The 25,753-nt window shown below is 41.1% G+C and overlaps 1 protein-coding gene and 1 long non-coding RNA gene across 3 annotated transcripts in view; one reads left to right on the forward strand and one right to left on the reverse strand.

The window, feature by feature from the left end:
* LOC100705345 (mannosyl-oligosaccharide 1,2-alpha-mannosidase IA) overlaps window positions 1–25,753 on the reverse strand; it is a 183,349-nt gene that overhangs the window by 149,982 nt on the left and 7,614 nt on the right. The window lies entirely within an intron of this gene.
* On the forward strand, window positions 3,640–6,910 carry LOC109204191 (uncharacterized). The gene is made up of 2 exons (XR_003222269.1): window positions 3,640–4,107; window positions 4,662–6,910. It is a non-coding gene; the product is annotated as an uncharacterized LOC109204191 (long non-coding RNA).

Consider the following 25,753-nt stretch of genomic DNA (forward strand, 5'->3'; position numbering starts at 1 on the left):
CAGCATGTGGGCTGTTATGAGCGCCTCTTCAAGACAAGATTTAAACAGGTCCTCTCAAACCATTCCACTCACTAAACAGAGACCCACATTCATTTTTTTAATGGGAAACCCCTGAGCCAAAGTCAAAGGAAAAACAATAGTCATGGGTGATTGGGGGGGGGGGTTGTAACAGCCTCCAGCTCGGCTCAGACTGGCTGCACAGTCTCCACCTACATCTGGGCCAAATTACACAATGTGGCCTGCCGACCACTGTCTGTATGACTAATGACCGTGACAGGGCAAACCTCCAACCAACACAACCTCATACCTTCACTTGCAACAGGAAAAAAAGTGCCCATTTTTCTGTAATCACTACCTGTGACACATACTTAGAAGCAGCTACTACATTACATGTGGTCAGTTTCGAAACCAAACATCTATTTTTATGTTTTCTGTTGCGCCCCTGCCCCCGGCCCCCCCTTTTCATCTTCAAATGATGTCATTGCAAAATTAAAGAGGCAACTTTAAAACAGCATAGTGAGGAAATTATAAGAAAGATCGCGAACAAATGCATCAAATCACAGTAACGCCAAGTCTTTTCTTCTTAGACAGGGTTTTCTTTTCCTGCTCAATTATGTTAAACTTTGTTCAACCAACTGAAGCTGCTCAAACAGAAATGAAGGGGGTGCGCTGAGGACAAGCCAACAACAGACGTAGCCAAGCTCGGGACAGCTTCCTCAGTGGTGCTCTTATCTCTCTCTAGCCCGAGGCTCCCCTTGGGATCTGGACTGGGAGGAAAAGACAAGCTGCTCGCTACGAATTGGCACTGTCAACTCAAAAGTCACTTTCGCCATGCTGCCTGCCAGCTCACGTATGGAAAAAAAAAAAAAAACCTTGATTGACAATTACAGTATGAATGGACCGATGGACCGTTTGAGTATAATAGCATGTGGTTGAGTACATTATCTCCTTGTACATCTGTGTCGCATTTACTGCGAGCTTATCTGCTTTATGGCCGCCTCTGCCAGCAAATCCATTTTAATTTCATATATTAGATAAAACATTAAAAAAAAAAAATCCCCAAAAGGTCAAAAGTGCAGCAATCAATCACATTTGCCATTTGTTTCATTTCACCACACCTGTACAGACTGCACAGATAGCCGATCTGGATTGCCAATAATGTCAATAACTGAGCATGAAGTGTGACAGTTATCTTATCAGGCAACACAGTGATTACAGTTCAGGTAATGAGGGAGAGGTCTCCCTCATTTGTCATGCTTTGTATGCGTAGCTGTGGCCAACAAAGACTGATAGAGTAGTCTCAGCCACACAATACCACTCAAGCTGGAGGCTGTTGTTCTAATTGAAGTAATGGAATGATAAAGGATGGGCAGCATGTGTGGGAATATGTGGGGGTGGAAGCGAGTACTACATGCAATCATGTATGAGCATATGAGCATTAGCCCGATCCAAGGACAGGATTTTATAGCCAGTAAATAATAGCTTGAGGTAATAATCCACAATCTTTCACAAAAACAACAGCTTGTTTTGCTACTCCCTAAGAGGAAATAATCCAGTTTGTCAAGTGTGTGATTATATTTACAACCGTCACGCTAAAAAGAAAAAAAATTGGTTCAGGCCAGGATTTTCTGGGAACTTAAACAGATTATGGCTACAACAATCAAATCATTTCATTATCGTTTAGTCGACCAATTATTTTCGGTGAAACACAGTAAATCTGCAAACTGTAATTTCCCAAAACTATTCAAACTGTTTTGTTCAACCAACAGTGTAAAAGGCAAAGAAGTCTCCTTTCCTGTCACAGGCAAAGAAAACAAGTTTTAATCTGTTAGTTTTTGAAAGGAATTAATTGATTATCATTTTGTAGGCTTGATGCCTTCAAAGCATTAGCAGAAGATCCCAGTCTCTTAGCACTCTCCAGCATTTGTTTACCCACATGAGAGCCAAGCCAACACTGGCCTTATGTATGACTCAAGTAAAGTACTGTGGACAGTGAGGGATCCTCGTGCCATCACATCGCTATTGTTAAGTACATGTTGACAGGGCTGATTAACTTACTGTAGGCCTAATGTTTCCAAAAGTTCTGAAAGTTTGTGATCTGCCTCCTAAACTAAAAGTAAATAAAAAGGTTCAGTTTATGCAACTCTCATCACTGAAGATTTAGTGGGAAATGTGATGGCTAAAAAGCCTGCCTAGACTCAAGAAAAAGTTGCATTTTGACCTTTTTAATAACCTTTAAAAAGTAATGTACACAACATATAAACTAAAGTTACACAACAGAATAAAAAGTCTTGGTTTTAATGGAAATATGCATTTTGACAGAATATTACGTAGCTGAAAAAAGGAACTAATATTCAACAGAATATTCAAACTGCAGGGTAGATTCAACAAACAATGTATTTTGAGGGCAGTCCTGATCCACTGCAAGTTTTTGCTCGTTTGCTTTTCAGTTCAAAGCTCAATACAAAAAGAGTGACCTTCAAAATTCAAACACTTGTGGCAAAGTGATCAATCGGCCGCGCTCTACAACAACGAGCCAGAACACCAAATATATGTACATAAGCAATGAGAGAATTAGCATTGCAATGTTTTGTTGCTTTCAGCATGTCAGTGTCTAAATTATCATGCATGCGGCAATTTATTATGGCTAATGAGCAGAGTACATGAGATACCCTCTCAGTTTACCTTCTGTGGTTTGTCTGTGGTTACGTCTGTGCTTGTGATTGTAGCTCTGTACACGCTCCTGACTATAGATTTCATAGCCAAGGAAAAATTTTAAAAAGTCAGAAGGACCCCTGAGGACTCGAGGTTATATGACAGGACCTTTATAAGCTGGTGCTTCTTTTGCAGCTTCCATATTTGGTTCAGTAGCACAACATACAGACTGATGTCTGCTTTCTCAGAACCACAAATACATACACACACACGCACTCACTTACACAGGCAAATATTCACGCCCTGGAGGAAAACATCCACATCCTAATTAGGGCCTAGTGCTGGAGTACACCAAGAGACATGCTGGGAAAGTAAAAAGAAGCTGAATTACACAGCTCTAAAAAGACAGAACTGGGAACAGCAGTTAAGCCAGAAACAACTGTTATCGCATTGAGCAGAATAAGAGGTGTGACCAAAGAAAACCGGCGACTGACTAACAGCTACACAGCAGCATCCTCTCCACTTCAAATGTGAATTTTAATGTCATATAACACATCTTATTAGAGGACAACTTCACTGACATGAAGTCCAAAGTATAAGTGTCAAAATAAAAAATATCTGGGGGTGTGGAACAATGGAAGCTCTCTGCAGATCTCTGCAGCCTGCTCAAGACAGCATTGAGTGTTACTAGCAGAAAACATATGAAAGCCTTAACTAAATACATGCATTTAGGTAAAAGTAGGGTCTGGGTATAAATATGCATCTGTGGTACTTGCTATATGATCCTTTTTGTATGCATAGATATTTGTTGAGAAAAAGAAAAGAAAAAACTCAATGTCGTAGTGTTACAAGACATCACACTCGAGTTTATAGTGCCCTAATGCTGCGTAGTGTCATCTTTTCAATTTAATCCAACAAAAGGATGTCAGTTGGAGTGCTAATGCTTCACATATGCATTGCAGGGTCCCTATCATATAATCACCTTCTCAAATGCTTGATAGCTCCGTCAAAGAGATGCAAGCTCCAATAATAAGACGTCAATCAGCTGAGTTTTCTTTTGGAAAGGAAACAGCATCTGCCCAGGAGACCACCGGAGACAAGACTACACACTATGTGATTCAGAAGGACACGGGCATATGGGTATGAGCTAAGTACTACTACTGTCAAAAAAAATAAATAAATGTCTCACGTAGACCAGAGGTGTCCCGGCGGGTGACACGACATAACAAATCAAACCTCTCCAATCTGCAAGTATAATGGGGAAAGAGCAACGTGATGATATCAGTGTGTCAACACAGCGGTAGCATCTTTCCCAGTGCACACAGACACGCAGGGTCCAAAGTCTCATATGTAAGCCTCGATTATATGGTGGGCATGTGATCTATGGCTGTATTATACCGCAAACAGTAGGCTACTGTATAAAACCAAGTTAGCCAGCATCAACAGAGGACAGTAAGTATTTGAGTTATTACATTGACTCATTCTGAGGCCAGACAAGAAGTTTCTTTGATCCAGCTTTTATCTGCAAAATAGCTGTGTTTTATTTGGGTTTAAAATTCATGTCACAAAGGCTTTTTCACACCATTATTTTCTTTCGTGGTCAGATCCGGTACAGCTTGAAAAATGGTATAATGGGGCAGCGGCTTACCAAAGCACTGAGGGGTAAAGAAAAATAAACATGTCAGCTTTGGTAGGAGGATATAAAACAAACATCTAACCATTTCATGAGCGCTCTAAAGGAAGGAATAAGGAGCTGGAAACTGAGAGGTAATTCCGAGTGCTGTGGATGTTAACTAAAGTTTGTTTGGAATAGGTCAAGGTTATCCACACATGTCCTAGAAGTTGATTCAGTATTCTCATTTCAAATTATTTTAAAGCTTTTGAGCCTGACCCAAAGATTGGAAGATTACTTTAGTATCCCAAGGGCTGAAATAATTTTGACCTTTAATCCAGCCAGAGTTTAGACATGATATGACAACTCTGATAAGGCTGTCAATGATTCACAGTTGCTTTGGGTGGAGCACCACATGGACACTGAACGAGCAGCCAATCACGACGCTGCTGTATGAGACAGTCACTCGACTAAATGGCCTTCCCTTTGTCCACAGCGGGAAGCACGTTCTACGGTAATAGAAACAAGGTGAGAGGAGATGAAGACGGAAAACTGAATGTTCTTATTGTGACTCAAGCAAAACAGGCATGAGGGTCCACTGGCCACAAGGGCCAAAGAGGACAACCTGCATCGCCTAACAAATGCCACATACCGCTGCGTGCTGGAGACAGAGCGCGTCCTGACTGACAGCGATTGGACGCAGCGGAAGGCTGGAAGGCAGCGACCTGGATCAACATCTCCAACAGACACCGTTCACACTGTGTGCTCTCACATCCGCCATAATCCTGCCAAAAGCTGCCATTGTGAGCCTCCTTTGAATGAGTCAGCATCAATCCGCAGATTATCCAAAGTCAGATGTGACAAGAAACCACAATGAGGGATTAAACTATTTGAGTTACTTGTTTACCAGCTGAAACTGGAATTTGATGAATTTCAAAAATATGCTTTTGGAAAAAAAAAGTGATTTTGTTAAGTTGGTGCATTTGAATTTGCAAACTGTGTCTACGGCTTGTTTATTTGCTTTTGAGGCTTTTAGGAGACTTTCTGTGTGCGCGCTTTGTGTGTGTCCTGAAAATTCTGTTTTGCACATTACCAGATTCTGTGTCTGGCTTCCTTTAATCCCATTTGTTGTAGGGTTTAAACAGATTTGTAGATTGCATGTTTTATTGTTCTATTAAAAAGCATCAGGTAATATTACCCCATTCTGTAAAAATTCGATTAATTTCTTGAACTCCAATAGCTTTGCAGGTGGAGAGCTGATTTATTTTAAAACAATATGTAATCCTGTCAAGTCTGAGTGCACACACATCACAGCTTGTAAAATTAAGCTTGCAAGTATAATAAAAATGAATGACAACCCGTTACACAACATAGGTGTGTTAAAAGTAGAAACGGCATGAAGTAAACCAAGCAGCTGCACTAACAGATTATGGCTGAAATACTAAGATCGTAATTAGAAAGCTGTCCTCCCTTTTCCCCTTCTCTGCACAAGGAAAAAATAATTGCCGTGACATAAAAATGATCAAATATGCACCACATTTTTGTAACATGGCACGTATTTGATGTGAACTTTAATGTCAGTTAAGCATTTCAGGGTAGAGTAGTGACAGCTCATACGTGTTATCAGCTACGGCTGTAGTTTCCCGTTTCCTGACTAGATGACGTGTGGCTTAAACCACAAGTCGGCGATTAATGTGCAGCTGCTACTCAGCTGTGGAGCACAAAAAGCCTTCTCTCCAGTAGCATGCAGCAACAGGCTAATTGGTGCTCAGCAGGGGGAGAAGTGAATGCATCAGTGACGTCACCACAGGGGCCACGCGGGCCTCTGTGGGGTGATGCCTCTCACAGACCTGCTCCCGCCTCTATATGCCTACCCCCTTTCACCATTCACCACCAACTACTCCTCACCTAACACAATGTCTCAGTGAAAACTGAAGCACTGTGCGCCCATGACCTCAGTTATGACAAAGAATGCTACTGTTTTCCATTTAGGGGGCTCTCTGGGTGAATGGCTCTCCTTCCCCACTTCTCACAAAGCCTCCCAGAATCCCTCGCTACGATAACTAGGCTGTCACTCACCCAATTAGGTGTCAGGCCTGTGGAGAGGCCTCTCTCCGCGTCTTGTTTTTGAGGTATATGCCATGTTAGCACCCCTCCTAAGCTGACAGTAAAACAATGCCCGTCTTTGTTTGCCTCTCCACTTTTCATCAACGGGAGGTTGGGTGCCGGGGCATGAGCTCGGGGGGGGAGGTGAGGATTCTGAAACAAGTGCAGCCTCTCCTCATTCACGTCTGTGCCAGCTAGAGATATCTTTGGAGTGGTCTAAAGAAAGCAATGCTGACTTTTGTGAAAGACAAAGACCAGCTGGATATCGCCGCCTGTTTTCCCTCCCCTGACCACTGAAGTCTTCTGTTGACTTACAAGTGTTGTTTCATCTTCTCAAGTCCCTGTTACAACTCCAGCTCTCCACATATCATTCATTCACTTGTTTTTCTCTCCTGCCAAGATAACGTCTTTTATTGGAACTATTTGTATTCTGTCTCACTCTCACTTCAGCTCACTGTTACACCGTTACACGCAAATAGCACATACGCCTTAGACCGAATACCTTTAAACCAACAATAAAGGCAGATACTCAGCTGATGCATGCATTTCTTTATTTATTGAAACAACAAGAAACAGATTTGTTGTATTAGACGTGGGGGTTACCAGGGAGGTCCAAAGTGACGCAGAAGATGATCAAGAACAGTGGTTAGTTTCCGGCTTTAGTTTTAGTCGACTGTCCAGATAAGTGGAGGGAGCAAAAAAGGGAGCAGTCATTTCTACACTGATAAACCACCAGAAATTACACAAATTTAGAAATTTTGTTTTAGCAATCGTTCATGTCACAACAGCAAATTGGACGAGAAAAACAGTTCACATAAGTACCAGGAGCTTATTAAACCACTGACTGATTATAAAGTATATTACAGAGCAGGAGTTCACAAAGTTTTAATGACTATATTCCAGCTTAAAGAGCCAGCGTATGAATGAGTGGTACACAGTAAAAATGCACACATTAAAATCAATTTGTGGATTTTACTGGGTTTTAATCATCAGCGATGTGGCTTATATATTTCTTGACACCATTATGTTAGGATGGTTTATTCTGCTGTCTGGGCTGTGTTATCATAATGAGTTAAATTATGGATGTTCGGAGTACTTCATAGTGTCCTTGGACCGTGCAAAATATTACCAAGATTGGCCTGCAGCCCACACTTTGAGAATCGTGATTTTTTTTCATATTTCTCAGATGTATCTTCATAAAATCTGTGTATGATCTGTCCAAGTCTTTAGTTGTAGCAACATATTTAACTTATGACTCATACTTTAAGCATTTTTTAAGCATTATGGGTGATTTTTTCAGGGCTCCGCTATATTTATTGTAAGAAAGTACGAAAGTATTTTGCTAAATCTGCAGTTTCAGAGGTGTACCAACAACCTGTCCCATTTCATTTCTGCACATCATATACATACTAAGTAGGCAGGAAATGAACTGGTTGCTTTTGGTCTAATGTTGTGTTCATACCTGACTTTAACAAATCATCCTAACAATAATTAGAGCAGAGGGTGGCAGTATAAACAACAGTGGACACATACACAACACAAAAAGCACACACACATAAAAAGAAACACAAAATTGTCCGGCAACTCCATTTGACAGACACATGCAATTAAATCCACTTAGAGATATTCTGCTCCCGCTCGGGTAAAACAAGGTCCACGCAAAAATAAATAAAAGAATGGCAGCTGGCTCTAGTGAGAATAAAAGAATAAGCCACTATTCAGACATCCTAATTACACTTAGAAATGTGACGGTACTCGTTGTGCCTTTTAGTGTCAAGGCCTCAAATAAAAGGAAAACAAAGAATTTAAGCAACTGGATTTATACATGAAAACTCGATCAAAGGCAGGAGGGAGAAAAAAGCAAAATAATAACAGGAACAAATGGATCAAATGTGTATATCGTGTAAATAGGGCGTACTATACCCGTGCCTCTAACATTTACATTCTCACCGACTATTTTTAGACTTGTAGCGAGCTTGGTCTTTATTTTCAACAATGTTGTGGTACAAACTTGACTGTTCTCTCCGTGTAAGCAGAGAATCTGCATCAGTGTAAATCCCGCCTTTCTATTCCCCGTCTTTGTTCCTCACTGCCAGTCATTCTAACTAGCCGAGTGCGCTCCGTGAGCCTCGACAGGCAAATAGGCCACTTCACCTGCACTGCTGCTGTAATTGAAAAGAAGATGAGCTTGTGCTGTGAGAACATCTCTCCCGGGCATGGCAGTCAAATTGGAAAACTCAACGATATGTCCAATGTATATGTTGCAGACAATTTACATAAAGCCCTTTTTCTCACACAACTTGGACCTTCCTCAGTCCCCGGGGTGAGAGTATATACCTGAACCCTCAGCGCAGCTCTGAATTCACTTACAGCTATTGGCACAGAGGCAAAATAGATTCTGATACTTGGCAGGCTGAGCAATGTGATTAGTGTAGCTTGGTACCCTTATGAGACAAATCAAATATTCAAATTGTAGTTGGCAAGGTCAAAGTAGAGTTTCAGCTGAAGGAGAAAAGTCATTGAACTAAACCACAAACGCATTTGTAGGCAATAATCATTTAAACGACCATTTAAATGTTTTAGTGGGCTACTTATCATTTAGTAAAACATTTCTGGGTGCATGTGAGTGTACACTTTCCTGAAGTCACAAATGAGAAGTGAGAATGGTCTCCTCAGCTTCTTTGTCCTGTCTTTGACAAAAAGTCCATGCATAAAAAATGACTGCGTTCATTAGTCTGATTTATCTTCTCAGATTCCCATTTCACCATGTAAAATATCATCGCAATCTTTCTTTTGAGCTTGAAAAGAATAAAAAAGGCCGCTAATGGGTCTAATCTGCATGACAGACCTGGTCTCTTTTAAAGCTGCTCAGACTTATTTGAACTCGCATCTGCCAAGGGACATGCCAGGACACTCCAGAACAACACTTGCTTGTTAGGAAGACCCAGGAAGTACAGAGGCTAAAGGCACTTCATGTCAGACCCCGGCACAGATCAATAGGTCGCTCGGTTCCCTGAATTCCTGGACTAATCCTCGCAGAATAGAAAACATCACGAATAGGAAGTCAGTTTTAGCCACAGTGTGTTTGTGAGTACACCGACGCTGATGCTGCAGAGAGATTTGGTTAGGTGTGGCTCAACAGCACATATTTACACTGCATGTGTAAATGTTTTGTTTTTTTTTTAAATACGGGAAAAAAAGAAAAGAAAAAGGTGAGAAAGGCTAGAAATCCCCGATCTAATCGAAACCCAAAATGAGAAAAAGTCTGAAACTGTCACAAATAGGTGCACAACTTAATTAGCGAAGTAATCACTGAAAAGTAAAGGCTGCAACTAACAATTATTGTTTTCTCAATAAACCTGCATGGTATTTTCTAAAGTAGTCATTTGGACTATAAAGTATCCATCAGAATTTCCTAGAGCCAAAAGGTTTTAATAACTAAAGTGCTTGTGTTGCTGCAGTTAGCTCTGTGCACTCAGGCAGGAGCAGCTCTGAAGCTTCAAGCTACACTAGCTTTACCCACATCTGTCACTCCATGAAATACATTCAGTGTCACCAGGAGTCATAAAATCACTCTTGAAGTCTGGACAGCCACAGTTAGACAAGCCATCTGCTTGGGTGTAGCCGTGTCCCTTTATGAGCGCGATACATTTTGCCCAGAATTTAGCAACCAAATAACCTCAAATACATTCAGGGACCCACAAAAATCTCACGTATTTTATCTATAAATATATAAAATCTATTATATTTGAACCTGTGGGATACTGCAGAAGCTATTGGATATGAATTCAAGTGTTCACAGAGAGATGGGGTAAGAAAGGCAATATGTATTAGCAAAACAGGCAAACCCCCAGCAACCAATCACTGCCACAGTCCTCTGCCAACCCCCCCAGAGTAAATAACCTGAGTATCAGCCGCTGACCTGACAGAAAACGCTTTATTGATCCCCATAGCGGTCTTCCAACGTGGCCGTTTCGACACAGCAGCCAGTGGGAAATATGTTAGACGTACTGAAGGGGAAACATACAGGAATAAGTCTTTGTACGTGTGTTTATGCTGCACCAAAAAGGTTTATTGGGAATTCGGGAGATTAGATGATCCTGGCGAGTCATTTATTCTCAGACTTTGGTGAAGCACATGGGAAAAATCTTTTTTTTTCTCCACATATTCAGTTTCTCTGGAATTGAAAATAAGGACAGAGCACGGAGGGCTTACTGAGCCGTCTCAGGGAAGCACATTCCTCTACCAAATAAAAAACACACAAAACCAAAGCCGGCATTTACCCGCTTCTTTTTCTATTCCATCTGCTTAGCTGTAATCTACAAGAGACCCCTGATGTGAGACTGTCTTAGAAAAAAGCAAAGAAAGGGCCTGTCAGTCCCGTCTTTAGTGTTTTCAGCCCCAGGGCACTTTTCAGTACACCTCAAAGGAAAGTGTCATAAAATACACAAACACAACCGCGTGCTTCACCTGTACGCTCTGCTCTCTCTCGCAACAGTACTCGTCATTTAAAAATCGTTTGTTTCCAGTTAATATTTCCCACATTCAGGCGGCATTAACCGCCAGCGTCAAAGTGAGAGGTGGATCGTCACGTCCATTAGGGACGCGCCATTTCATATCATCAGCACTGGTGTGAATTTTTACGTGATGTGAAAATGTCATACGGTGGCATCATTGCTATAGCAACGGCTATAGCAATAAAGACGAGCGCAGGGATGTTTGAGAGTCGCATGTCAGCCTCCAATCACAATTTAGCTCCTAAAAAAAGGAGCTACTTTAGCAGCTGCTGCTGGCACCTTGTTTCAATAGATTCCCGCTTCAAATTAAGAAGTGCCTCATCTGTGACAGCAGTTATTGTAAGAGAAGGTAGGAAAATGTCTTTTATGTATTTACTTAAACTTGAAAACGCAGCTGCCAGCAAGCAAGCATCAATCAAATGGTTGGGTTTTTTCCCTTTATTTCATCAGAAATATTGTAAATGTTCTTGAAATATCATCAATGAACTTGATGCCATGTTGCTCAGCCATACTGCTCATGAATAAACTGTCAGTAAAACCAGGACCTCTTCCCACCTTTTTAATGCCAGTATACTCAAGGTGCTCATCGACATGCCTGGGATGGCACAGCTAACATAAGGGAGCACAGTGTTAGCAAACAGAGCCACATCACTCATAAATCTCAATTGTTTTCCTTGTGTTGTCTAATAAAAACAGGCAGTCCTTCTTGCAGGCCGGAGAGGGGTGAATACAAAGTGCTGAAAAAGCACTTTCTCAGAGTCTCCTGGACTTTTGAAGTGCCAATAACAGGCAGTAGAAAATTCCTCTCTCCAATCCCTCTGCTTTTTTTGTTTATGTGGAAGAGTGTGCAGCGACCTTTGACCGTAAATGTGCAGATGTTGACAGTGGGATAGAAGACAGATGACAGGCTGACACCGATAAGGTTGATCTCTGTAGGGAGGGGGGAGAAAGAAATACCACATCTGCTGAGTCCACTTCCTGTTTTCCTGCTTTCGACCTGGCAAAAAAATACCTCAGCCAAAGTTTTCAGCCACTAAGCGAGTTTCACTGAAAAACTTTATCTCAGGGGCAGTTTCAGGGCATCAGGACTCACTAAATGTCTCTATAGCTCAGGGAAATAAGTCAAAAACACCTATTAAAATGAGCTCTGAGAATAGAAACACAAGAGTAGGCATTTTTATATTACTGTGTAAGGGAGGGTATTATTGAGCTTCATCACTGCGAGCATGACTGCACAGATGAGGATAGACTGGGTGCTAGAGCCCACATACAGAAAAAAATATATTTTATATTATATATCTCCAATCCAAATGAGATATGATTGCATACAAAAACTGGTGCTCTGGCGGTTAAAAGCATTTAGAAGGTTACTGTTTATGAAAATGCATGTCAGGAGGTTGCAGGCAGCCCTGGGCACCAGTATATTAATGTCCATGTTCAAATGTTAAGTGGATGAAAAATGTGCTGACTCAGAACTGCTGGGAGAGGAAGTCAAAAGAGCGAGAGATCTGTGGCAAGAAGGCACTTGTCATCAATCTCTACAGCAAATGAAAAGGGGAAGTTTTGTTTTGTTTTTAAAAAGATGTGTTAAAGACGCAACACAATAAACCTCAACTAAACTGCAAGTCTACAAAAAAATGTCTCCCACCTCAAGTTCGTCTGATTAATCTCTGTGTTGTTCATACAGCAATAACCTCTGTCATCATTCCAGAGCCACCAATTTGCACCTGCCCACCAGCTGTAACTATTAAATTTCCCATGTCAACTCATCATCTGATCCAGTCCTCCAAACACAGCCAGCTGCTCCTCATTCCAAATATATAGCACACATATAAAAGGACATGTATCAGTTACACTACATTAGATCATCAAGGTTACCTTAGTGTTCCAGTATTTAGCCCGATCTTCTCTTCTGATGCTGAGTTGATGTATTTACAGACTAAATAGATTTCTTTGCCAACTATGAGGCTGTTTTTTGACATAAAACAAGATGGTTTTGTGAACCTTCCATCTTCCAATTCCACTGTTTCAATACTACTACTGATAATAATATAAATAGCACAGTTATAAAATAGGTATTTCTCCACATTCAGCATTAAAATGGCAACAGTTATCTTAAGTGCCTTTAAGAAGAATCCTGCAGGACTACTCGACCCCTTTTTCATTTCAGTTTAATTACATGTTACATCACAGAAACGCAGTGACATGACTTAGTAAAGATGGCATGTCTATATTAGCTTCGTAGTTTAAGCGAGCAGGATTTCTGTTTAAGAAAACAAAGGCTTTAAAGGTCCATGGCAAGAACAGCTCTTCAGTGTGGGCTTCCGCTTGGCTTTTATCCAGTATTGTTCAGTCTATATTTTAGTGTCCAATAGCGTGGGAGGCAAAGCGGTTATTAATCAGCAGCCAGCTTCCTCTATCTGGGTCGTTATGCAGCATCCTACGTGTTGGAACAGGATAAGAGTTGGAGGTTAAGTTTATGAGCCCGGGGTTGAGGATGTTACTGTACAGATCCTGCTCGCTGTTCTTCTGGGCCGAGAGCTGAAACGCAAAAACGCTTCAAGGAGCAACAAGCAAAGCCATGATGGTGCATTCATATACATGCTGGTGGTTTTCTTTTATTGATTTTGTTCTCGCTGTGCGTGTATATTTTTTGTTCTGGTGTGTACTGAAAATGTTAATGTCCCTTGAGGCAGCTCCTGCAGGAGTCCTACAACTTCTTGAGGTCAGAAGGCTCTGCGTTTGTTTTTAATGACTTTCGTATCCAAAGTTCATTTTATTTTGCTCTGTTTTTAATGTTCTGCTGTCTCGGCTCCAAGTGCAACATCAATAACATCATCAGCTACACACTGGATGGGCTTAAGTGCCTTTGAAGTCAGGCTCCAGAATTGCTCATAACTTCATTTAGGAGTTTGGCTTCCACAGCTAATTTAATTTGATGACCAAGTGTAATAACCTTGTGTGAATATCAACTAATGCTCACAGGACTTGCAAGCCTCTTTGTTTCCCGTTTCCCTGTATTAGATAGGTAGGCAGGAGTGACAAGCTCCACCCAAATTAGATTCCTATCACCTTATTTGGTGACTAAATCACAGCAAGCAATTAAATTGCCTCATCATGTCTGCGCTTGCTGCAGCGCACAGCTGAGGAGCAAGCCTATCCCTTTGCAGCAACATGCAGAGCTGCCCTACCACTATCCCTCCGTGTTATACATTTCTGACGGACACTGTATAACCACAGTATGAATCACTGTCACAATCACCACGGCTTCTAACCTGCAGTGTCTGTAAAGTATTCTAACACGAGTTCAGTTTGCCAGAAGAACCATCTGTTTCACTGGGCAGGATGACGGCAGTCGGGCAGACGTGGAAGAAACTCACTCGACAGGCACAGGAGCACAACGGTGCAATTTTTCTACTACAGCGAGACAGACTACGCAACAAGCAACGGAGTGAAATTTAGAAAGACAGATGAAGAGAGTGCGGAAGGGACAGACAAAGAGAAAGTGATGTGAAATTCAGTTCAAATAGTGTGCAAGCAGAAGTGCAACACAACCAAAGAGCTGAAGGAGGAAACGGAAAAGGAGCCTTACAACCAGAAAGCAGAGACTCCCCTTAGTTCACACTTGCCATAAATTATTAATGCGAGCAGAGAAGAAATGAGTTCAGCAAACAGGGAGGGGAAGATGAAGCGCCAAGTGGCAAGTCCCCCAAGATAACCTCCAAAAATGGACTAGTCCCAAGAGGCCAGAAGTGACAGACTGCACAAACGCATTAACACTAGATATAAGACATAGGGCGTAGCTTATGAAAAACAATGACTTCTTATGGGAACATTTTTAGCCACTTCATGAACATGTAATAAAACTACTAATGAATTCACGCTAACCAGTCACACTAATTAAAATGAGCCATTCACACATATTCACTCCAATGGATACATCAGGGAGCAACTTAAGGTTCAGCATCTTGCCCGAAGATACTTTGGCCTGCAGACTGGGGCGGCCACCAGTCGAACCAGCGATCTTTTGATTAATAGAGGACTTGCTCTAACTTCTGAGCTACAGCCATCCTTAACCTCCTAAGACCCGAATTGCATGCATTTTTAATTTCTCTTTGATATTTAGGCATATTGGGGCCAGTTGAATGTAAAAACAATGAATTACCAGATTTATTTTTTTTTACCTTATTTTTGTTTTAAAGAAAAATAAGAGCCACATGTGAGGATATTCATTTAAAATTTCGATAGAACAGTAGCAGTATAATGTCCTCGTAAGTGGATATCAGGCCCTTGTAGAGCAAAATTGAGTATTTTGGTCTAAATAACCCAAAATGCGATGTCCACATATGTGGACGCCAGGTCCTAGGAGGTTAATGAGCATAGGCTGCGATAAACCTGGTCTGAGCTGGTACTAAGGGGTCCAAAGTGTGCCAAGAAAATATCTGCCCCACAACTACACCATAAGCATCCTGAACCACCTGTGCAAACAATAACTTTAGCTGTTCTTAGGTGACAGGAGGGACAACGCATTTGGTTTTCTGCTTCAAAGTTTAACCTGTTGTGTGTTCAGAGATGCTCTAATGGTGGATGTGACAAGTGGCTATTTGAGTTACTGTTGTCTTCCTATTAGCTCAAAGCGGCTCGCCCATTCTCCTCTGACCTTTAACCCCAACATTTTCACCCAGGGAACTCCCTGTCACTTAATATTTTCCCTTTATTGGACCACTTTCTTTAAACTCTAGATTTGGTTATGTGGGAAAATCCCAGTAGATCAGCAGTTTCTGAAATACTCAGCTCATCTGACACCAACAACCATGCCACATTAAAAGTCACTTAAATAACCTTTCTCCCCATTCCGGAGCTCAGTTTGAACTTCAGCAGGTCATCTTGACCATGTCTACATGTCTAATTGCATAAAGTAGCAGGCATGTGATTAGATATCTGAATTACCCGTCAGTTGAACACATGTACCTAATAAAGTGGTCGTGATTGTAAACTGAACTCTGTGTCCAAGCTTTTATTTGTCAAATGATTAATTTAAAAAACAAATCTAAAGTCAGATTAATCAACGTGTGATCTTCCTCCTGCCTTGAAGGAGCTGTTCAGCTTTGGGTTTTTACCGGGTCTACATTCATTTTAGTCCTCACCCCCAGATGCAAGGATGGAAAGCAACACCAATCCTCTCATGTGTATGGATGGATTATGGGTGCCAGACTGGTATGCCATAGGGATAAAAAAAAAAAAAAAAATGAATAATGCTAAACCTAGAAAGAAACACTTTAGCATTAATATTAATGGTGCTTTTTGTCACTGTGACAGCTCCACCACTGTCAGCTTGGTCTGCCTGTGGCAGCCTGTGCCAAACATGAGCCCTCTGTTTGTTTAGGTTTGGGCTTTTCTGCTCTGTTAGCTCCTTTAGCTCTGTTAGCACTGCACGTTCACCCGTGTGTCAACTCCCCTGCAAAAATAAGTCTGTTCGCCCTCGGCCAACAGACCCCTACATGTGGAACCGCACTGCTGTTACAGACTGTTTCACAGTAAGAACACAAGTATCCAAATCTTAGCCAGCTGCTGAAAGGAACACAAAACACAGATGACTCAGGGTTTTGGTTTTTTTTAACAAGTTGTTCCTCTCATGCTGCATAAATTCATAATAATCGTGTAAATCTAACATGTCAAGTCCAATGCTTTTCATCTCAGTGGTACTCATTAGATGGTGGATGCTGAGCATTGAGGTCAACGTGTCACATTAAACCCTATTTTTTGAACACACCAGCAGCCACAGCACTGCGACAGAATACAAATTCAAAAATGGCAATTTCTTCTTTTTTAACTGGCTGGATTGTTAATAAAACTAATTAAGTGATAGCTATTTGCCTCCTCACTATTTTCAATTATACATGTGCATGATACGACATTACATTATAGGTCACAATCAGATATGAAGCTTTCATTTCCAGCAGTGATTAAAACACTTTTGTCAGGTGTCAAACTATAAAGTAGATAACAAAAAAATAAAATAATTGGACCCTCGTGCCACTCAGAGCCGTGCATCCCCCAACATGCGCATCCTTTTTTAATTAAGTCGCTATGGAAATTGAATTTTTTTGTGGGATATGCCATTTCTTCCTTCCGTCGCAACTCTTGAGCACACTGCCTTGAATAACCATCTGTAACCTGGTTTTCATGCATGCTCTGCTCCCACACCAAATACCTCTCTAAATATCCGATTCCATCACAGCAAGACGGACCAACTGCAACAACCTGAGGATCGAGCAGGAAAAGTACTGCTCACCAGTGATATTATGTCTGCGTATATTACAACACCTTTCATCTGAATGTATGAAATGCATAGAAAAAAGCATTTTCAGGTGTTTGCGTGGCTAACAGCTATAAGTGATATGATTGGGAGTAACATGTTTTATTCCCAACAAGCAACAATATTGACAAAACTAAAACAGCAGCCAAAGAAGCTGCCTCAAGGCAGACTGATAGACCGTTTCCACCAACAACATTAAAGGAAGTAGCCATAATGAGCAGATTAAACTAGATCTACACGCATTTCTCTTCCTCTTCCCTTCTTCCTTTGAAGCCCTAGTTGAAAAAAGAAAAAAACTGGGGGGGGGGGGGGGTGAGGGGTGAGGGGGGCTATGATCTGAATAATCTGACTAAACAGGAGATTAGTTTCATATTATATGCATGCTGAAATGTCTTGCTGAGGAAAAAGCCTTCAGGACCTTTTGCATCTTTGGAGGTCGACGGGCTGTTTTTCTGACTGCATGTGCTTACCCCAAATGTCACATAAAACCTAAATGCTCTCTACCTTGTGTGCCCCAAACTATTCTACAGACTTAGACCTGTTATGAGAATAGTTAATTTATAGAATTTTATATCATTTCTTTATGTTTATATCTAAAAATATAGAAAACAAGCAGAAGAAAGAACAAATGCCGAATGGCACCATCAGATTTAATTCACTCCAGTCAGCATATAGTCACCTCTTGTAAAGACTCAGTGGGCCTCAGAGGTCCTCGAGCAAACTGTGCTTAAAGTACCACACACACACACACACACACACACACACAGTATAAGCCCACGCACAGGCATACACACTCAGTTGCTGTTGTTTTGTCCGAGCCTCCTCCTGCCGATTCTGCTTGCCTCGACTCTTCAGCTAATGGTCACTGCAGAATTAATTGCAAGCATCCATCTCATTTTACTTGGAAAACACAATACCGTAAGCCTCCCACGGACTCACACACATGCATTTTGTGCTCTGTACCCCCTAGAGACAGGTCTGTTTTTCATTCCCGAAACTTTTTCCATTAGACTCAGTCCTCCGCTGAGAGCCTGGAGTTTTGGAAGAAAGCAAGCACACAGATGCTTCACATTTCATCTACAGGGTGAATGCAGTGCACTGACAAGTGTTAGAATAACTTCCAGATATAGTAAAATAACTCGAAACATCTGTGATTCCTTAAAGCTGATCTCAGAATGAGAGAAAACTAAACCTACATAAAATTAAAACTGAAAAAAAATACACGAGGAAATGCCAAAAAGTTACAAAACAAGTCCTCCATTCGCTCCACTTCATGGCTTCACACCTTGACCTGCTGTGTTTGTCACTCCTATGTACTCAAGTTTTCATTTTTTTGAAGCTATGAGCAATATTGCATGCGTGTTCACGTTTACTCGTATAAAGTTGTGGCTTATCTGGCAAAAATCTATCTTGTTTAGTCGTCCTGATCATCCCAGAGCTCATGTTTCTTACCCTTTTAAAAGAGAGGGTGATCAAATAGCCCTGTGCACTGATCAGCCAAAAGAACGGCATTAAATTCCCTACAATACAATGTTCATCTGGGAAACACCCACCTAAACATCACTGCAAAGAAAGCAACCCCTCCCCCAAAGACAACAGCTTACCCCAGTAAGACAATGCACATAACAACACCACAAAAACAGCTTAGGAATGCCTCAAAGAGTACAAGAGCCATAGGCGTTTACTGGGCTTTGACTTTTGTTTGGTCTCCAAACTCCCCTCCCCAGATCCCAATCTGACGGAGCATCTGTAGGACGCAAATAAGAAGCCTGACCCACTGAGGCAACATCCCACAATGCACAGGACCCGAGAGAGCCGTTTTGGGAACAAGGGGGTGTATACACAATATTAAGCAGGCGGTATTAATGTTGTCACATAACTGATATGAGCCACAGGCTGTTCCACAAATATAATTCTCTTAACTCTAAACTGAAAAGCAGATTGGCTGACCTTTGGTTTATAGCTTCAGGTTTGTTGCACCGCTGGCTATTTTAAACTGTAATGTCAGAGTGTACTGACCATAAGTGTGTATATTTCTCACTGCAACAGGTTTTTTTTTTTTTTAAACTGAAAATATTACAGTAAAGCAAAATAAGATTTTCGCAGAACAGCAAAGGTTTGCTTATTTGAACAAAGGGGAAAATCTGTGGCTACTTTTCAAGTAACAAATAATTAACACTAGAGGGAAAAGCTGCATTTATATTCCAACATGTTTTGTGCTACTTTTAAACAGTATTGAGCTCAAGCCTCAAGTGCATTCAGTATTTGAATATTAGACATTTTACATGCATGCGAGCAGCACCGCACTCCCTAACCCTGTGCCATTTTTACATTACATCAATAAAAACAAGCGTCACTCCAACCTGAAAGTTTGCAAATTCTCATACCAATTAATCTCCATAATATTTTGCCCATAACAAGCGATAGTTAAAGAGACGAGATCTTTCTGATTTGCTTGGGACCAAACACAAATAAACTGAGCTGTTGCTAAGTCACAAGCCTGCGTTCAGATGGAGAACTCATGAGGTTCGGGCACACGTCCAATCTCAAGGCCGGACTGACTGGGAATACACACTCTGCTGTTAAAACTCAGTAAATTATTCATTCACATCTACCATCAGTTTCTCTTTATGTCAGTCTAAAAGGCAGATTTCATTCAAATTTCCCAGCTTAGAAGTATTGCACTTTGTCACAATTAAGGTTCTTTTATGAAATGTGTGTAATATTATAATGTTGAAAATTGCTGCCGTGTCATTACTGTGTAATCATTTTCAAAATGCACGGTGAATTCGAGTAAATTAAAAGTAGCATGATCTCAGCCAGCTACACGGTTTTTTTCCTCCCTTGTAGGTAAAAGACAATCTTCAGCTCGGTCACCCAGAGATGTCATTAGAAGAGTTGTTTTCATTTCTATCTTAATTCCATTGTGTGTCTGGAAGACCACGACAGACGAGATAATGAGAGAGTGGATGAGCAGGCTCACATCTTCTGGGGGAGGTTTAGCTAGCAGCAGGTTTCCACTCTAACGGTGGGCCAAATTAACTAAGATGGATCACTGTTAGCACATAAAGTCTGAAGTCTAATTAGATCATCTGCATGACTCTGAAGCACTGTAGTACAAACTTAAAGGACTAAGGTGAAAACTGACTTGCCTCACGACAGGCGCCAATTATGCGACTATGCACTAAGTGGCTTGTTGACTGGCTGGCAGATTCTATGCAGGGTTCCAATTTATAATTATGTTTCGTTGGTTAGTTTGTTTTTTAATGTATAAATTAACTAGTTTATCTTAAAAAATTTAAAGAAAAAAAAGGCCTATCTGGTCGTTTGAGGGCTCACAGTTGGAAGCCTTTGGAAGTTTGCCAGTTAGCCATGAAAGCTGAACAGACGCCATCCAACTTTTATCAGCCTTGTACAATGTTTTGACTACAGCAGAACACACAAGTTCTCCACTCACAGATAGATATTTAAAAAAGGAGATATATCTGTGTCCCAGATGCTGATTAAACGGTTACTTTGCATGGCTCTGAAGATAAAACTGCAGTCCTGGCTTAAATTGAATGGATGTATGTACATGTGGGACATTTACTAATGGACATTTTTATTTGACTTCATCTTATATTTGAGCATTTACTGGTCAGCAGTTATGAATTTTTGCTGTAGCTACTCTGGTTGTTTTAAATGCTACACTAATACTAAGGTTAGTAAGATTTAAGGTTGCACAATTTTGCTTCAGTTCCTCTATTCTAATATAAGGAGGGGCAAAAAACAAGAGAAAACCTCTGACATGTACAGAGAGGACAGACTCTTTTATGCTGCGGGAAAGGTTTTGTGTAGATTGTTTGGGTCTCTTTAGAAATATGGCTTGCTGCATGTCAGTGCAAAGTTGCTCTAAGCGATCAACCTTCTTGTATGATGAAACATTTCTGTTGTAAAGGGTGTGATCTCTTTCAGGATGACAAGTCACTGAAGAGTTGGATGGCTACGAACAACACGTTACTCATTTTCTATGAGCCACTGGCATCAATAGCTCTCAGTCTAACCTCACACATATGATCTAAACCAGCATGTTAGACCATCCTCTCTGCCATGATCACTGAAATACCAAAGAGACTTGGAGAACTGATGCAAAGACCACCGAAGTTGTTTTCTAGGCATGTTCAAGAAACTTTCTTTTTTCTACTTTAAGGTCATGCCAAAGCATCTCAGTTGGATTAAAGTCCAGACTTTGACTAGGCCACTCCAAAACCTTCAATTTGGCATGTTTCAGCTCTTTGTTCTTCTGAATAACCAAAGTTCACTCGAGTTCAGAAAACGATGGTCTGATGGTCAGACACTGACCTTCAGGATTTTCTAGCAGAGAGCAGAATTCAATTACTGAAAATGGTCCCAGTCCTGATGCAGCAAAGCAGCCCCAGACCACCACACTACCACCAACATGTTCGACTGCTGGTATGACGATCTTTATGAAATGCTATGTCAGGTATATTCCAGACATAACTTGATGCAAAGGGTCAACTTTTGTCTCATCAGTCCACAGAATATTTGCCCAAAACTTTTGGGAATCTCTTTCTTATTTATGAATCATGAACTCTGACCTTAACTGGGAAAAGTGAGGCCTACAGTTCTTTAATGTTGTTGTGGGTTCATTTTTTCCTCCTGGATGAGCCATCGATGCGCTCTTGGAGTAATTTTGGTCAGACAACCACTCCTGGGAGGATTCACCAGTATTCAAAATTTTCTTCATCTGTGGATAATGGCTCTCACCGCAGTTGAGTGTAGTCCTGAAGAAATGGCTGTGATATTCTTTACAGTCTGATAAATGTCACCGACTTTGATTCTCAGCTGTTTCATTAGATCATGCCATGATGTGTTGCTTTTTCAGATCTTTTAGTTTACTTTACTTTGTCAGAAAGGTTTGTTTTAAGGGATTTCTTAATTCAGCAGGTCTGGCAGTTTTCAGACCTGGGTCTGGCTCCTGAAACTGAACTCAGCTTTCCAAAGAAACGTAATTAATCATGATGAATTCATGAATTTACAACGAGGAGCAATTACTTTATCACACAGGGTCAAGTAGGTTTGAAAAGCTTTTTACTCTTAATAAATATAACCATCATTGATAACCATCACCCTACTGTACTGATTGTTTTTTCAGAAGATGCAGCTGTAATTTCTCTTATGGTTTACAAATAGTACACGGGGCTTTGTTTAAAAATGGGAAGTTTTAAAATAGCACAGCCTATTCATTCTCACACTACTGTATTATAACACCAGTATCAGTTCAGCATTACATGGAATTTTGCTCACGTATAACATACATGTTATTTCTACAAAAGTGAAAGCCAAAGTGTTACTTTTTCTCTGGAAGCTCAACACAGACCAATTTGTTTTCCTCAAGTTGAGCACGATGCCCGTATCCTCACGCTGTCACAGTTGATTTAGTGACACGACACATCTGGAGTTCTCAAAAAAAAAAAAAAAAAAAAAAAAAAAGGAAGAAGAAAAAAACGTTACCCACATTCACTTCTGAAACTGGACGAGGAGTTACACCCATTTCCTGTTGTTGAAGCTCTCTGTACAATCACCCACCCTTCTCTGAATGACAAAACAAAAAGTTCAGAGTTTCTTTCTCTGGAGGTAATAAAAAATTCCCAACATAAAACAAAACTCTGACACTGCCTCACAAATGGCTTTGAATTTAAATTAAAGCAGACAACGGATTAAGTTAGAAGATCACCCGAGAAAAAGAAAGAGAAGTTTTCAGGATATTAAATGTTTAGAAGGATTATATTGAGAGAGTATATTTACTCAACACTTACATGTTATTTGGGGGGGGTGGGGGTTGGGGGGGACTAGCTGCACTTTTTAAGTAAACGATTTCTGTCAATAGCAATTTCAAAAAGCTCATAAATGTTCCCTCTGTGGCAGCTGCTCTCCAGAACAGGAGTACTTTGAGTGATATTTCGCTGAGCACTGACAGTTCAATTTCAACTGCCTTGGTCAAGATAAATATCTAAGAGACTCAGAGGCTTTACTTATTCTAAAAATGCATCACACGAGTGCATCTCTCCACATCCTGCCGCGTCTGTTCGGTGCAAGAAATATGATGAAAAACCTTTGTCCTACACTTCTCATCCGATTAATGATTAACAGACCGGTAGTGCTCGCATGCACAAACAGTCATTAGCAGACTATCACATCGGTTTGTTTTTAAACTGCCTTTCCACAGACTTGTGGATGAATGAAAATTGCAATTATCTTGCAAGCCTATCATCCAACCTTGATAGAAAAGAAAGAAATCTATATGGGTCCCTAATGAGCACTGAGCACCATTGCTGTCATTTGATTAGGGGCTTAATTGTGATAATAATGAACAAATACACCCAGCTCTGGCTAAAACGGTCTTGTAAGCATTCAGCTAATTAATGGCAATTTGCCCACTGATGCCAATGAAGAAGAAAATCGCTAGGGAGACACATTTTTCCCATTCAACCCACAGAAAACTAGACAGCATTGTGCTGGCCGTGAAGACGCTCTAGCAAACTTTCCACAGTAACTTATTGTCCCTGCTGTGGCAGAAAACATGAGCCTGGCCAATAAAAGTTGATGCTGTCTTCTGTGGATCCGGCTAAATTGTAGGTCAAATGCTTGACAGCATTATTCAGCCATCTTGAAAGTAGGCTGAAACCATGTCACAACACAACAACAACAATGCAGACAGGCCAATCTGCAGCGACAGTAGCCGGGTAGCTCACGCTGACTCTCTGGTGATGCAGAGAAGGGGATGGTTGGCAGAGCTCTGGCAGTAAACATGCCCGAGGACACACATAGCCGAGATGCAAGGAGGAAGAACACAGTCAGTGACAGCGCTTTCTAAAAAGAAGAAAATCACAAGTACACAGAAGACAAAGACAGACGAGATAAGGACGACATATGAGGGTAAGCCAGGTCCTTAATGTCTATACCCTGTGAACATAGCCATCCGTGTTGTTTCTGACCAATTAGGCAGGCATAAAGGCAAGAGGCTGGAACTCAGCAGGGGGCTCAAAGAGTCTGCTGGTTACATCTAGGCCACTCTTCCCCACTCCTTCTTTCCCATTTGTTGAATCTGCCTGAGCAGCAAGGCCAAAGAGGGAACGTGGGGGTTAGAAGCGGTGGGGGCAATTTCATCCGGCACCTAGCAAAGGACATCACGCAGAGTCTGCAGCAAACAAGGCCAAGGCCTGGACCCTTCATCTTTGCAATTTTCTTCATCTGTAGCGAGCACACACACGCAGAGCCAGACATCATACAATGGCCAAAGCTCAAGGAGGCTGAAAGCATGTTTGCAACAAGAAGATTTTTGCCACGAGGGAGCGCTTTTGAAAGAAGATGGCAGTCCACATACATTTACAGAAATAGCAACAGACAGTCACAAAGGCTGCTTCTGTCATCCTTTGTTGTTATTATGGAGCTAATAATGTCTGCCAGAGCAGTCAAAGAGTGCAGATAATGGTTGGAAAACATGATTATACGCTCTTATTTATTTAAGCCTAAAAGTGATGCGAGTCTATGATGTATGATCATGATATACAACATGATATATAACTTCTGTACGTAGAAACTGGGAAGTTTTGGCCTTATCAAAAACCTACTGCCCCAGGAGGGAACACTACGGAGCACCCAGTCAGGAAAAAAAGTGTGTTTCTGCTGTAATCACAGGCCTTCAGAAGCCAGGATTAAGATATATACACACTATGACCTCATTATGTCAGCAACGCTGTGAACTCAAGATAAACGAGCTTCCATGGAACTTACTGCAACATCACAGCAATGGAACGGGTGATGGTTTAAAAAAGGTTTTTGGACCGTGTTACAAAACCCGAGTAAAGTGGAAATTTACTTATAAGAAAGACACACGACTGCTGACAAGAGCACAGCTCCACTGTTTGAGTACAGAGTCTAAGTGCGACATAAAGTGGTCCAGACCTTAAGTCATGACAGTCTAGTTTTTCTGGTAACTGATGTAATACCTGCAGGCTGTAGTAAACGTTGTCAGCAGGACTTCGAACAGCAAACAGACAGGCAGATAAAATGTAAAAGCTTGTGCAAATATGGACAGGGACAAATGACAAGGAGGTTGGGGGGATAACAGCTGGATTTTCACTCTGTAACAAGTGAAAACATCTGCAAACTGTTGACCAGGCCACATTATCAGGAAAGTCTAAAAGCTGTGTGCGATTTTAACTGAAAAACATTTTTAAAATGGACAGAACCGAGCTGTCCCACAACCACACACACAAGATGCTGTAAAAATACCATACCTAAACTGCACTATTCTAAAATTCTGGATGAACATGTGGACTTTTTCCCCCTCCCTTGTCATAGAATCCTCCACTTCCTGTTGTAATCTAAACCAACACACAGTCAAAGATATGCAGTGCATGGAAAAGCAGGCACGAAAATAAACAAATATACTTGTACAAAGCAGCCTATCTGCACATCTTAGCCATCTACAAAGCGTTTCGTTTGAATGCCCTGCACAAGAGATATGTACGTACACAC

The sequence above is a fragment of the Oreochromis niloticus genome, linkage group LG11 (genome assembly GCF_001858045.2).
Source record: "Oreochromis niloticus isolate F11D_XX linkage group LG11, O_niloticus_UMD_NMBU, whole genome shotgun sequence".
In the NCBI taxonomy this organism is placed as follows: domain Eukaryota; kingdom Metazoa; phylum Chordata; class Actinopteri; order Cichliformes; family Cichlidae; genus Oreochromis; species Oreochromis niloticus.